Source organism: Dermacentor albipictus, chromosome 6, assembly GCF_038994185.2.
Source record: "Dermacentor albipictus isolate Rhodes 1998 colony chromosome 6, USDA_Dalb.pri_finalv2, whole genome shotgun sequence".
NCBI classification, from domain to species: Eukaryota; Metazoa; Arthropoda; class Arachnida; order Ixodida; family Ixodidae; genus Dermacentor; species Dermacentor albipictus.
Window position 1 is genome coordinate 31,867,890 of NC_091826.1, and position 12,227 is coordinate 31,880,116.

General features: G+C 45.2%; 1 long non-coding RNA gene and 1 other non-coding gene across 2 annotated transcripts in view; both read left to right on the forward strand.

Moving 5' to 3' along the window:
• The window catches only part of LOC139060930 (uncharacterized), a 41,241-nt gene that overhangs the window by 16,048 nt on the left and 12,966 nt on the right, over positions 1-12,227 (forward strand). The gene's annotated exons all lie outside the window — the stretch shown is intronic.
• TRNAS-CGA (transfer RNA serine (anticodon CGA)) lies at positions 7,143-7,215 on the forward strand. The gene has a single exon. It is a non-coding gene; the product is annotated as a tRNA-Ser (tRNA).

A 12,227-nucleotide genomic window follows, 5' to 3' on the forward strand; every position in this document is an offset into this window, starting at 1 on the left:
AGCAGTGCTAAAATTAGAAGTTCGTGTCGCTTTGGGTTGCCAATTTAAAAACGCTTTTTTTTTACTGTGCAGTACATAAAAAGACGTTTCTCCTTCTCGCAGCCGATACCGCAGCGCTCACGAAGTAGTGCAGCCATGGCGTTGAAATGGCTCATTCATCCATGCTCGTCCAGTGCAATTGTGAAGAGGCTCTGCCACATGTCTCGCTTCAACGAACAACGCCAGACAATCAAGTGTCCCTTGGGCAGACTAGACGACTGGCCTTTTAACGAAGCAGAGATCGCGGCAGCGTGCTCTCACAGCACGTCAACCAAGCCACGCGAGCTGTTGTACAATACTTGAAGGCGACAGACTTGAGAGCCGAGCACGCGCATAATTAGATCACTTACACCTTTACGCCCGTAGGGGTAAAGGTGTAAGTGTCCAACATGGCCAACATGTGAGTTGTGGACAGTAAAGTACCTTTAGGTGTGCAAATCGGTTTACAGTATAGGGCAAGAAAGGCCAAAGTTTAGTTAATCTCTGCTTTTCCTTTTCTACCTCTCTCTTTACATCAAACAGTCATCATCAGCCTATATAAGTCTTCTGCAGGACGAAGGCCACTTCCAGCAATCTACAATTAGCCCTGTCTTATAAATAGTAGTGTTCTAATAACGGAATGTAAATATTTAAAATAACGCAACTCTCAGGCAGTTTCGGCAATGCGCATCTCGAAAAAATAATATCGCGTGCGAAAGTGGGGCGACCACGGGGGAGAGGATGGGGGGAGTACGGGGAGGTGAAGGAGGGGAGGGGGGACAGCATAGCCAAGAAATCTGAAATTTCTTCTGGCGCTGGTGTGCAGGCTTGGTATTTGGACGTGCGTGTCCCTGCAGTGTCAACCTGGATCTTGAGGCTGACGAGTATTATCTTTCTTTTTACCGAAGACATTATCTTTCCTGAGGTCTCCCGCAGACCTCAGTTTCACGGAAGCTACGCCATAGCTCGACACATGATTCAGTGCTGGACCGCACACACGTGTCCAGTGGGCCCATGGGCGTTAAGCCATCTTTGCACATATGCAGGCAACCAACTGCGTTCCGTATGGAAGTGCGCAACGGAACAACAAACGCTGCGTAAATAGCCTCACTGCAACCTCTACATGCATTTAATCGCTTCATTACTTTAACAGATCGACTTCATTTGGCTCGTTTACGTACTTGGATGGGCTGGATCACCGCCTGACGCCAACAAGCTCCTTGAGACGCACGAAATCTCGCACGTGGTCTCGCGCGAGAGCTCTACAGGCACGTGAATGTTTACATGCTGTGATGGGTGGCGGCGCTGCGTGGGGTTTCTCCTCCGCTAAATATTTTACGCTATTTCTGAGGCATCCCTTGAAAATCTACTTTTACTTCATGCGTATGGCATCACCATCATCATCATCATCATCATCATCATCATCATCATCATCATCATCATCATCAGCCTAGTTACGCCCACTGCAGGGCAAAGGCCTCTCCCATACTTCTCCAACTACCCCGGTCATGTACTAATTGTGACCATGTTGACCCTCCAAACTTCCTAATGTCATCTGCCCACCTAACTTCCTGTAGCCCCCTGTTACGCTTCCCTTCCCTGGGAATCCAGTCCGTAACCGTTAATGACTATCGGTTATCTTCCCTCCTCATTACATGGTATGGTATGGTAAAACAACGATAGAACCGGGACATAATTATACCTTCGTTGTGCATGTCATTTCGTCGTCGAGGGGTTCGTTGCAGAGCCTATTGACTCTACTCGAAAATGTATTTTTTACTACCTTCAGCGTTCCCATGACAGTCAGAGGCATAGTGGGATTCAGAAGGCAAGTAGTCTTAAAGTCTTTGTTCATTCCAGTAAGGGTTTCCAAACATTTGTATACGTAACTTTATCATAAATATGCTAATTTATTTATTTATTTATTTATTTATTTATTTGACGTTTCGGTCGGAGGATCAGTATTTATGGAGACGTACTCTTGATAAAGGCAGGTTCTCTGGCTCAAACGTCAATGAAAAATTGTGTCTCAATGGACCATGCTCTCTTCGTTTAAATAGGGTGCGCAGCCAACCAAAAGAATTAGGGGGTTTTACGTGCCAAAAGCACTTTCTGATTATAAGGCACACCGTAGTGGAAGACTCTGGAAATTTCGACCACCTGGGGTTCTTTAACATGCATCTAAATCTAAGTACACGGGTGTTTTCGCATTTCGCCCCCATCGGAATGCGGCCGCCGTGGCCGGGATTCGGTCCCGCGACATCATGCTCAGCAGCCCGACACCATAGCCACTGAAGAACCACGGCGGGTACAGCCAACAAAGACCCATTATTAAATGTATGCACAAACATAGATACTAAGTATCTTGATGGGGTGCAAAACTTTGTACTAGGTTCGGATCTACCGACGGGTATCAAGGACGTCAGCAACTGCTCGCCTAAGGAAATGCTCGGACGAGAACTGAGCATTACCGTGCCTCGGATCACTCGGAAATTGCTTATGGCCATACGTATGCAACGTCAAGCGCTACGGACGCGAACAACAATTATTAATGTTCTCGGCAAGTCTGTGTCGCTCTTATCCTAACTGCCCCGCCGGTGCCACAACAGCTCCCTCACGTACGCTTAGCACCCTCGTCAAATATTTGCGTTTCCCGACGCCATCAGCGACGCCGTATCCCCACGGACGGCCGTTCTCCACGTTTCACGCATCGCGCACGAAGAAACCACGAAGAATAAGCTTTGCGGAGCAGGACACGCCTGTGAATATCCAACCACGGGTGCCGGACGTATATTGTGGCAGCTAAACCACTCCCAGGTGCGTGTTCAAATGTATTTTCTTTTTATGTACACTTGCGTTTCGTTGATGGATACATGCATAAGGTACTGGGCTCGTTTCCATGCGTCAAGGCAGGGCATAGTGTGAATCGCGGTCCCCAACGCCAAGTCGCAAGAAAGGCGAATCTGTGCTACAGGAAACCGACTCACGCTCCGAGGTAGCGTGGCGACCGCTAGAAAATTTGGGAACCGCAGCAGCACCGATGTAATTTCGGGGTTTGTCACTGCCGTTCGATCGGGTCCCGCTTCTCCACAACTTCGTCCCACAAAGGGTGAACCGCGAACGTGACTGGAACACGCGATGTTCTAAGGAAAGGGTGACGTTGCGAGGATGCCTCCAACTGTAGGACGCTATTTGCGAGGTGGTTCGACGGGTTCGAAGTGTGTAATGCGCGGAGATTTAAGGGACGGGGTCTTTCAGCGCCGACACTTTACGACAGCTTCTAACGCGTTGTTTTTTTTTTCTTTGACAATTGCCAAAGTCCCGAGACAGTATACTACGTATCTCTTACTCGCGCAAATATCAGCGAGAAGCACAAACTGGTCGCTCTGCGCTCACCATGGCAATTGAAGAAATGATATACTATTTTTTTTTATTGTGATAAAGGCTTGCCCTTAAGGCATAATTCTTGGAGCGTATATGTGTATTATGTGTGTGCTGTGAGGCCTGTGTTGTGTATGAATTGAAGCAGTGTTTTGTGGAATCTGTTGTCATGTATCCAGTGGTCATAGCTGGTAGTCACACTGTAGCGGAGGCCGGCTTGCAGTAGGAGACGCGAGCGTTCCGATTGTAAACCCGTGCATGTCCATAATAGGTGGTATGCATCTGCGAGAGAATACACACTATGAATAGTAAATGATATACTACAGCAGGTCCTTTAAAACCATGAGAAGGTGACCTCACAGGTCGTCGCAGGCGCAAGGTCGTCCGAACGGGCGTTTTTTCCTGTTTGATAGTTTCATTAATATTAACTCGGAAATAAAGATTTCTCGACGCTGACGCATAGACGGATCTCGCTGCGATTGGTTTAGTGGCGTTGCCTCTCACGTAAAAAGGTTAGATTGTGCGGCCAACTGTGGCTCTGTGACAGAGAGCACTCTGTGCAGTTCTAAATCACTTTGTTACATTCAAGAAAGGGGGGGGGGGTAGGTTGTTGTCGGTGGTGCTACCGACAACAACCACACGTGACGTCACTGCACTAACCCTTTAAAACTAAGATGCCGAGGATGACGAGGCCGCCGTTGACGAAGATATGTCCTCCTTTCGAAATGTCGCCCAGCCTTTCTAAGGCACCTTATTCCTCTTTGTAACCTTTATGCCATTTTGTGAGATTGTACTAGACCGTGAGGTGCTTTATGTGTTGCAGAATCTGACAGAGATATTATTAAATTGTTCCTTCTCTTTTATTTTCTTTTTGTCATCCTTCGTCATCCCGTTTCCTTGCCCCCGACTATAGGGTATAGCTAGCAGTAGATACTGTCTGGTCAAAGTACTCGTCATTTCTTTTTCTTTCTCTCTATCTATATCTCTCCCTGGCGATCATCGCTTTTCAAAGTATAAGAAAGAAAGCTATTTCTCATGCGGTGCTATAGAGAGCGCTGGGTGCAACATCTCCACATGTACATCTTGTTCATATGTCATTTTCTATACATCACGTCACACGTTTATGTCACATTCGAATGTGTGATCGAGGCCTGTTTGAAGGGCGTACCTTTTCTCGGTGTTTATGTCGTGTAATTTTGTGCTCTATAGTTTTTCTCCGCATGTAGGAGCATGCGCACTTTTTTCCCTATGTCCCTACCGTTCCGAAATAAACCTTCGGCGATAATAGGCGCTCGTGGTGTGTTCTCTCCCTTCGTTCTTCGTCTGGTTTTAGAGCTAAATGTTCGACGTGAATCAACACTAACTTTCTCAGTCCATCCTCCTTGTCAACAAATAGGTGGGTGAGTTCGCTAAACATATTTACAGGTATGACGCACCTAATAAGCGGAGACGCAAGACTAGAACAGAGTGATACACACAGCGCTCAGGAGTCTGGCTGATTGATGAGGTTGCATCATGTCGCGTTACTCACTGTATAGATCGAGAAGCACCGTGGCCGATCCGGGTAGCGAGACCTTGCTCGCGGCGACGCAGGTGATGTTCGAGTGCAGATCGCGGCGACTCAGGGGGCCCACGGTGACTAGGTTCTTCCAGCCACCGTCGGATGTCGCCACTGTTCCGCGGGCCGTCCTCAGCTGCGTGCCGTTCTGGTACCACGTCAGGGTGACGTCGTGGTCGCCTGGAAAAAAATCACGTGACGTCGTGATCGGGCTCCGCTGTCTACGTTGGACGAAAGCAACGCACATCATTTGAAGAGGGGGAGAAAACGGCCTTATCAAGGTCGAGATTGTGTAAAGGAAATACAGGCTCCATTGGCCTCTCAGTAGCTAAGGTGATGTCAGCACAAAGTCGTGGCTTTGATACGCGGCCACGGCAGGCGCGTTTAAATGGCGGCGAAACGCAGAAGATACGTGTACATAAATTTGTGGGCATGTTACCAAAGCCCAGGCGGCTAAAACTATTGCGCAGACCCTCAACTACATCATCTCTCGTAGAGCGTTGCGTCCACTTGGGATGCTAGGTCCCAGAAATGGGTCAGTCAATTAACCATATAGGGAACAGGATAGCACGAGGGAAGGTTATGTGTCTGTTCCTTAGTGCAAGATTGAAGCGTGCCCTACCCGTTTTCTCCTCATTTGCGTGCACACAGTACTGCAGCTCCAGAACTTCATGACTGCTTTCAAGGATTCCAGCACTTGTTTTGAAGGTCACAGATCAATGAGCTGCTGCATGCTTACCGAGATCTGTAGTTTGTCCCAACTGTATATGTCCGCTTAACGTGAAACTTATTTTAAGACTGGAGGCCACACGTTATTCAATCGGCTGTGCAAGACTGCTGGGGACATCATTGCTTTAGTTTTCCTAGTTATTATTACTACAGCTCACCCATAATTGTATGTTAAGTTACAAACAAGCACAGGCCTGCCAAATCCGCAACAGCGTTGACGGGAAGGCAGCAGCAGTGTATGGGAACTTCATGAGAGCACAGCTTACAAATAAACGATCACAAGGTGAGAATGTGGGCGTTGAAATGGTTAATAAACCTCTTAATTATTAGTGGGGTTGTGTACCAATGTCTGCTCATGGGTTGTTTACTTTCGGAACTGTAAAGTGCGTTCAATATGAGATAGCATTTGTTCTTTAATCTTCACTTGGCGATATAGTACGTGCAGGTTTCGTTCACAATAAGCTTAGAACTATAAAGAACATCCATTATATGTGAAACGGCCAGGGTAGCTATCCAATATTATGACACTTCTGTTAATTTTAAAAAAATGTTTATTCCTATTTTCTTTTCTTTCTCTCTCTCTCTTTCTATTTGTGTGGGGCTGAGACAAAACGAGTTAAAATTTATGTTCTAGCGCAAATAACAACGAATCTACTCACTGTCTTAACAAAAGTCTTCGTGGTAAGTCTGTCGCCTCTCTATTGGCTGTTTCGTTTGTTCAACAGGCTTTTTATTTAACTACAACCTGATATAATTCATGTTTTTTTTTGCGAGGTTCTAGGCAACAAAAACCTTACTTCACATTCCATCAGTGAATAATTTGAACATGGGTGGTTTCATACTAAGGAAGCATGCACATCTGTAGGTTGTACCTACACATTTCTATGTCACAGGTGAGTCGCACGGCCTCTCCCTCGGCGTACGGTCCAGCCGTGTCCTTGATCGTCGCGCCACTGGCGTCTTTGATGAGCGGTGGGCATGCCTGCGCTGTTGAAAATGGCAAGCCATACAAATTTCAGTAAGCTTTATAGATACATACATATATATATAGAAGAGAAGAAAGGGGGTTAACCGAGGGTCCCGATTTTATTAGTCATATCATAAGAAGCCAACAAACATTGACACCAAGGACAACATTGGGGAAATTACTTGTGCTTAATAAATGAAATAAAGAAACGAAGAATTAATGGAAATTAAAGTGGATGAAAAAACAACTTGCCGCAGGTGGGAACCGAACCCAGAACCTTCGCATTTCGCGTGCGATGCTCAACCAATTGAGCTACCGCGGCGCTGTTTTCCCATCCACTTTCTTGGGTATTTATGTGTCCTAGTAGAACCCTGGGAGTGTTAGCCAGCGCCACCACACACAGACCTTGGTGGCGGACGTGGGACGTCCTTTTTGCCGCAGGCGTCACGAGAACACATAAATACCCAAGAAAGTGGATGGGAAAACAGCGCCGCGGTAGCTCAATTGGTAGAGCATCGCACGCGAAATGCGAAGGTTGTGGGTTCGGTTCCCACCTGCGGCAAGTTGTTTTTTCATCCACTTTAATTTCCATTAATTCTTCGTTTCTTTATTTCATTTATTAAGCACAAGTAATTTCCCCAATGTTGTCCTTGGTGTCAATGTTTGTTGGCTTCTTATGATATATATATATATATATATATATGTATATATATATATATATATATAGAGAGAGAGAGAGAGAGAGAGATTGGCCGGCTATGATGTTAATCGTTCGTGAACGTGCGACCTTCGTGTCTGTGGCTTAGCCGCTGGACTAGTTATGTTGATCGCTTGAAGAGGACAGAACACAACTACGATAACAATGATGACAATGGCTACAGCAACAGAAGTCATTCTCAATACACTTTCTTCTCTGACTGAGACGACTACAGTTTTATTTTTCTCGACGGAAAAAGAAGGAGTTGGGTTATTAAATACCTGTCAACTGTTTCTAAATCAAGTTTTACGTTACGAGCATAGTTGCCTTCTTTAATCGGCTTAACTTTCGTCGTGCAACTTGGCTGGAGAAAAGTGTAAGGGATCACAACTATAGGCGGAAGATGAGTTAGTACGTGGCCTAACGAAAACCGCAGCAAAACGCCTGTAGCAAGCCACACTTTTGTACCACCGCGCAAAGTTCTAATGGCATAAAACAGACTAACTCAAGTGACGAAGCTCCTCAATGCATGCCGCGGGAATGGCACGAAGCTTAATTTTTTTTTTCTCAAGGCGGTCGGAACGCTCTGCCTTGCCATAATTCGTGGCAATGAGGGTCGGCATATCCCTCGAGTGTCCCGAACGGCATAATTACCCGGAAGACACATCTGTAAAAATTGAGTTTCTGATTGGTCCCTGGTAGAATGCCTCCTCTGACGTGTACGGAAGTATTATTTTATTTTTTATTTTATTGTCTGTTTCAGTTGTCGCTCAATGACAGTAAGATTTGTATAACCTCTCGTCATATATATTTAGGTATTTTAGGCTCTAACTACTTTATACATCGGCCAGAAGATACTGAGGCCGAGTACGCTGTAAATGATGGAACGCATTACATCCGGGTCATTAGCAATCCTTCATATGCGAAGGTTTTCCATGACCCGTGGAGTAACAGCAACATTGCTGCGTTAAGTATCTCACTGCGTTTTCATCTATCCATTCAGCATTTTTTGTATTGGTAATGAACGTCTTAATTTTCCAGGTTCGGTGATTGCTTCCGCTTGAGCACGTGATCAATATTTTCTTATGAAGAATTCAACAGTATCGAGCAGCCGCGGTAAAATTCTACGATATCACGATTGGCCTGTTGCGGGAATATTTTTTAAGATGGCGTCAGCACCCACCTTCGGCTTACACGCCAAAAATTTAATGGTGTAGCTAAGAAACTAATGAATGAATGAATGAATTATTCACTAATTAGTGAATGCCAACCTGTTTCGTTTTGTTGAGAAATTACTTAAAATATTCGTGGGTGCATCCAGTACATATTCAAATAAAAGTAGGCATCTATAGCTTTTATGGCGTTCTTTTAAAAGCTAAATTATGGCGCAACAGTCAACAGAACACAGGATTTGCAAGATAAAATTTTTTTTTTATGTTTGCGAAACCAGGGTATATATCCTCACATTCGAAGTGTGAATGGTGTGGTAATTATTGCGACATACACAGTGATGCAATAAATCAGTTTCGTCATGTCTTAACACCGCAGAAATTCATACTTTTGGTAGAGCCTGTGTCCCGGACACTTTCGTTGCCGACTGCACGCGTCTGGAATGCTGCGTTCCCCGGTTTGTTGACAGCTGTTACCATAGCAACACCAGTCTACATTTAGGTTCAGCTTATGACACGGGAATCATATTACGTAAAGACAAGCGCAGCTCAATAACAGGGAGAAGCGACAAACGAGCACACTGAAACAAATGAATTTACTTCCACATGAAAGCACAGTTAATTATCGGTTATTTGCTTATCCGTGTTGACAAAGTGGCGAACTCGTAAGGAAAGACGCCGCAAGACAAATACGATAAACGCGAGCGCCAGTAAACAAACGAACCGATGAAGATTATAATGTGTTTTCCGCGTGGTATAATCATGCCAATTTTTCAATTAATCTCTCAGGACAATAAGCGCGCAATGAAGGTTCCATGCATTATGCACATTAGTGAAAGCACGCTGTCACCGCAGGTTCAACGAATATGTGTTGTAAATACAGGTTTAAAGCAGTAACAGGATTTGTCACTCATGCGAATTTTAATTATTTTATCAGCGTGTTTCCTTAGCGTGTGCTTCCGAGGCTGAATCAAACACGAAAGGCAACCTGGAATAAAATTGTTCTGGTGTAGCAAAATCTTATTTACAATGTGCGGCAAATTTTTGTTCCCGTTTTCCGCATAGGCGAATTCGCCTTTCGTGTAACGTTTGGGTACATCATCGCATTATATGGTTTTATGCACTTTCTTTAGAGTTAGTAAATAAATAAAATATATGTGGCTGTTTTTGTAAGATTATCCATGGCTCAAGTATTTATTTGTGTTTATTAAGGGAATGAAACCTTTCGGCTATCATTTTTTATATAGTGAGGTTCGTATTGCATGTGCTGTTTCAGGGAACACTCGTATGCATAAATGGATTTTGGCAGGCTGTGTAATACAATAACCCGACCTAGTTTCTGGACGTAATAGCAGTGCATCATGTGGAAAGTGTGCACAGTCGAACGTGGCAAATAATCGTTTAAATCAATTAGGTTTCGAGGTCTGCGTTTGTAAAGTGGATTGGTGTGCCTCTGTACTGGGGCAATCGGTAATCACTATACGGAAGTCTCTCAACAACTCTGAGCAATTTCTCGTTGAGAGAAATAAAAGTTGCGTGCGAGGAACACAAGTCACTCTACGTGAACTGAAAGAATTATAATAATAAAGTTAAAAAAGAATGTGATTCGCTATCCCAAGTACGGCTTAGTACTGGCCTACGGCAAAAGCAAGGCTTCATTTTGTTTCCTGTGTACTTACCATATCTCCTCACGAAGCAATCAATAAGAGTGGGAGGGAATAAAAGCCTGTTCCCATTTCAGAGGAGAAGGAAAGCCGTCTTATCGACAGATTTTTGTAATGCAATGTTATGCTTTCTGTGTCGTTTCGATTTTAGCATTAGTACTTTGGAAAGCAATATTACGCTGCCGTCTTTATTGTGACATAAATTTGCGGTTTGTAATTGGGTAGCCGTAACCGATCGATTAATGAGATCTTAAGTCCCACGGCTCCACCTAAGCTGTGATAGACCTTTCTGTTCCATTGTTGCGTTTATGTTTCTCCCCCGAATGTCGTTTATTGAACACGGAAGGCCTTATTGGTATTTGAATATGGCCCTATAGGAATGCAACCACGTCCTCGCCGAAGTCGCGCCATCGGGACGCCTGGTGCTCGACTCGTCGACGTAAAATCGATATATCTACAACCGCGCACTCGGAACAACAAATTCAGTCATCTATTGGCGACCGCAGATTCACGGTGGCGAATTCGCAGTGGCTGCCGAAGAAGTAGTTTGACTGAGTCGGCTAGCGACCATGTTCCCCCGTGTCGACAACACCGGCTGCTTTCGAAGCCGAGAATCCTGGAATGCTTGCGTATACGACGTTCCTACGGGAAATCGCTGAAGGGACTATTGAACTTTCTACGTTCGAGTGGTCTGTTAGATAGGCAAGGGTACTTACCTACAAGCGTTTCTCACCGCCTATATCTTTTGTTGTGTGTTTGCTTTCTTTCTCGACTATTATTTCCCACTTTCGTTTTCCTCTTGCCGTTCTCCCAGTATAAGTTAGCAAACCGGAAGCTTCTCTTTCTGTTGACCTCCCGGCCTTATCCCATTGCGTTTCTGTCTCCCAAGCAGGGATCTCGTACGCCTTGCACGCCTGAGGATTTCGTACGCAAAATAAAACCGTAATATCTAATTCTTTAGTACGCACGTGTCGAACATCCTTACAAAACGGATGCTTTAGAAAAACGGAGGCATCCAAGTGATGGGACTTGTTATAGTCGACACGGGAAGGGGGGGGGGGGGGTGCACTTTCTGCACAGAACGGAATGACGACGTCTCCTGTAAAATGCTTTCACCGCACGTCCCCGATTGCGCTTCTGCCTCACGATATAAATCTGTTCGCTTCCTATACCTTCCTACTTGCTTTTGTACGTGTCTTTCAAAGGCGAACAGACCCACCACCGTTTGCACCTTTCACGGGAGCCAAAGCGATAAGTTCCGCTTTGACAGCATCGACTTTTCTGCCAGATGGCGGACGTGTAAAAAAAAAAAAGAAGAGCAGCCACAGCAATGGATACTTTCGGTGCGGGTTATTATATATCTGCGCCTTCCGAACCCTATTATTCATTACGCGGTTTTCACTTGGGTGTGTGCACGGCTTCAAGGTGCGGCACCGAAAAAGAATACTCGTCTCCGCGTAACCCATGGATTCGTTTGTCAGAGAAACGATACGATTTTCTGCCGTGAAGAAACATGGCCGAAGGCTGAGCAAATTGTTCCCCAACGCGAGGTTGTGGGCTTAGAGCAACATTTCAATAAGCGTGCAGTGTTTGAGTGAGAGCCGGAGTTGAAGCGAATATTAGAGTGACGTTTGAGCGAATCGGGCTGTATGTCTTCGCTGAAATATTGCGCTCGGTTGTTGTGCTGTACTAAGCTGTAGAAATATGCGGGGCAGAATGGCGAAGCAGAGAACTTGCGAAGATTTACTTTGCGCCAAATGTGCCTGTATGTTTTAGTGAATAGGCTGTACAGTGGTCAGTAATTTCATTGTCGTAGCTTTTGTGATAGCGCCCTAGAGGCGGCGTATAGACTTTGCTACAGAACGTAATATTCCGTTGCTTTTCGGCGAAGACGCGCAATCGTCGCTTAAAAAACTGTGCTCATTAATTATGCAGCGTACTGGGCTGTATGTTCATGGACCTTGCGCGTACTGCGGGAGCCAGAACTAGTGTTGCCTTATTTAGGATTTCGCTCGTTCGTTCGTTCGTTCGTTCGTTCGTTCGT